This window comes from Atta colombica, unplaced genomic scaffold (assembly GCF_001594045.1).
Source record: "Atta colombica isolate Treedump-2 unplaced genomic scaffold, Acol1.0 scaffold21, whole genome shotgun sequence".
Classification (NCBI taxonomy): Eukaryota; Metazoa; Arthropoda; class Insecta; order Hymenoptera; family Formicidae; genus Atta; species Atta colombica.
In genome coordinates, this window is record NW_017259305.1 from 2,035,553 (window position 1) to 2,039,031 (window position 3,479).

A 3,479-nucleotide genomic window follows, 5' to 3' on the forward strand; every position below is an offset into this window, starting at 1 on the left:
AATATTTTTTCCGATATAGTACGTTTTCAACCATTACGCATGCGTGCGCAACATATCCCAATCTTCTGAGAGGTAAGGCAAATAGAAGCGTGCTTTTAATTGATCTATGGAGTATGCTCTAACGTGACGCGACATCTAGTTATATTGGTTCCGGTGACGCGAACGTATTGGAGCATGTTGGACATGTTGGAGAATGCGATGCGAACAAACCTTTTATAATAGAAATCATAGCGATCTTAAATCGTAGAAAATTAACCAATCACAGTCGAATATGAGAAAAATAATCGATTATGATTAGTCAATTTTCTACGACCCTATGACCGCTACGACTTCTGTTGTAAACCCGGTATTATTCCATTAGAGGTAGGCGCTAGTAGAAGCTCCGGGCCCCTATTCTTGAAAAGTATCGCATACGAAAAACTAGGGATGTACTATATATATTTGTAACATATATTATAACATTTTCCTAGTTTTTCGTATGCGATACTTTTCAAGAATAGGGGCTTCGAGCTATTAATTAAGAAAAAGAAAAAGCATGAAGGAAGAATTATATTAGGCGTTCGGAAATATCACTCATTGGTGTGTTTCGATGACTTCAGTGGAGAAGTAGTGGGGATATTGTGTGCCTTTGGGTGAGTGTTCCCGAATGATTTCCATGTGGCATGTGTGTCATCTCAGTTCCACTTCATCGCTCACGTTTAATCCTAACTCGAAAACAGTTTATCAGTGAAAAAAGGCAGTGGAATGATTGTAAAGAGGAACGACGATATATAAAAAGAAAGGAATATAATTAATTCCTTCCACGATTACCAGCGTCTGTAAAACATTTCACTATCGTATCAAATAATTATATATTGCTGTATTTTAGATAATAGTAAAATTTTTCATCATGAAAATTCAAGTTAATATAATGCTGATTCTACAATGAGTCTTATAGACCTTCTACAATAAATCATAGATCATAAATTATAAATCATAAGTTAGAAATGAACCAATTAGTAAAGTTTCTGACTTCTGATTTATCATTGACCTCATTTTAGAAGGCCTATTAATTTTAATCGATGAATTTCATCAATCAGCGTTAGTCTTACAAGTTGGCTATTGGTCTTTACTAACTTTATCGATTAAGATTTCCGACTATCAACTCATTGTAGAATCAGCATAACAAGTTTGATAACTAACCATTCCGATTGTAACAAGTATTATTATTGTAAATCTTTAAGGCTCCTGATTAGTCACAGCGGCCATATTGGAATCGTGAGAAGCGAGGAATGACATGTTAATTTATGTTGCATGTCATTTTTAAATAATTTGGAAACGAAATGACGAAATCACTTTAAAACACTTGTAACAATCGATGAAAACTATCTCCTCTCTTGACAGTCAATAAATGGTCGTAAAAGGCACATAAAATGAGCCTGTATTCGGAGAGAAATACACGGCTCGAAAGCTGTTGAAACGAGTGAAATATATGCTTTTACATAAAGTTCAAGATAACTTTAGTTTTTATCGAATAATTACGATTTTGATAAGTACGAGACAAATCACATTTTCACAATTAGGCAAATAACATAGGCACGCAACATAAATTTCGTTGTCAAAACGTTACTTTTCCATGTCTATAAGTTTGACCATTTATCATGGTGCGGCGCTGTAACACAACAAGCACGAGCTCATGTATGTGTGCTCGCCTGCGACGCGCCGAGAGTGAACGAGACAGCGAGCTCCTTCTCCCATTAGTAACTTGTTTCAAGCAACCGAAAATGCTTTCTCGGCAATCTTTCTCAGCCCTAGGCATCAATAAGGCACGGAGGGCATCCTAAATAATATATAAGTTTTAATAAATTGTAGTAATAGTGTACCTCTCCCCTTAATCCAGAATAGTAAATCATGTTAAAACGCAATGTTTACGAGATATTTAATTGTTTCATGCCCGTTATATAGAATATCTCTTCTTCATAAATTCGAGAAGAATAATTCAATAGAAGTAGAATTTTACTGAAAAAAATTATAAACCAGCATTTTTTTTTCAAAAAAAGTCTTTCAAAAAAAAAATTATTCGATTTTTTTTCGCACATTTTCTTCACAAGTCTCGAGTCTCGAACATACGCATTTCTTTTCTGATGGTCTCGAAAGATCATCGAATAGTTGCAAAAAGCGTTTTTCATAATAAATAAAACGAAAGATATTGATTGTATGAAAAAAAATCGGTATAAAAAAATGTACGTATTCGAAATAACTACAAAATGAGACGTAGAACATTAAGATCAATCTATTAATTTAATAGAAAAAAAATTTTAAAATACCGAAAAAGGTCTTTTTTTCATTCGCTCTCTATTCATTGAGATTTAAAGCAGACGCAAAGCTTTGAAATTCTCGTAAAATGTAACCTTTGTAATGAACAAATCTAGCCCTGAACAAGCCTGAAAATGTTCATTAATTTTTGCAAAAGTCATTTGTTCACTAAAAACCTGTCTGCGGAGAACTTAATTTCTTCATCTTTGAGCAGTCTATTGCACAGCAATTTACATGGATTTTGCTTTTTCAAGAGTGCACTATCACGTAAACTTAATAACGAAACGATTTTTTTGCAGTTAAATTATTATAAAACGACTTTAAAAATGAGTATTTTTTTCCGTATAAAAAAACGGAAATAATTTTGTTAATATGCATTATATCAAATAGCCGTGTGAAGCATTTGAAATCTGACATTTTTTTATGAATTTAAAAAAAAGATTACCTTCCGATTATTAGGAGCCAAAATAATAATTTTTTTTTCAATAAATCACTGTGGCTCTAGTTTTTAAGATTAAAAATTCGGTCTGGTAGCAATTTGTCAAGGAAGAATTGAACTTTTGCTGTTAAAAAACTCTCGAAATTTTGCTGCTGAAAAAGTTCGTTTAAAATCATTGGAAAGTTGAAGAACACGAGCGAGGCAGTGCGCCGCGCCAGGCGAAATGAGGGAAACAGAGTTGATAAAAAACGTGTTTAAAAAAAGAATAAAACATTCATTTTTTTTGTTTAAAACATGTTTTTAATGTTTTATATATGTTTTAAACAGTTTAAAAAAAAATCATGTTTAATACAAAAAAAAACACCTTTAAACATGTATTTATTATATTTTATTAAAACGCATTTTCACTTTTAAGTATTTTGAAATGTTTCTGAGGTACATTTTAGCATTTAATTACACCTATTTCCTCATTTTTTTAAATTTGAGCGTATTATTACATATATAAATATATGTATATTTGAATGTGTGTTTGCTATTTAATATTTTATTTGACTGTATAAATATTTTAAGTTATGCAAATTTAAATAATAACATGGCATTTTGCTAATATGATCCTTTATGTGTATTGATTACTCATTTCTTTTTTGAGATTTTTATTTCAAAATAATTATTTCTTGAACTAATTGTAGTTCTAATATTAATCTATAATTTACGTTATTATAGATTTTTATAGGCTACCGAGCTG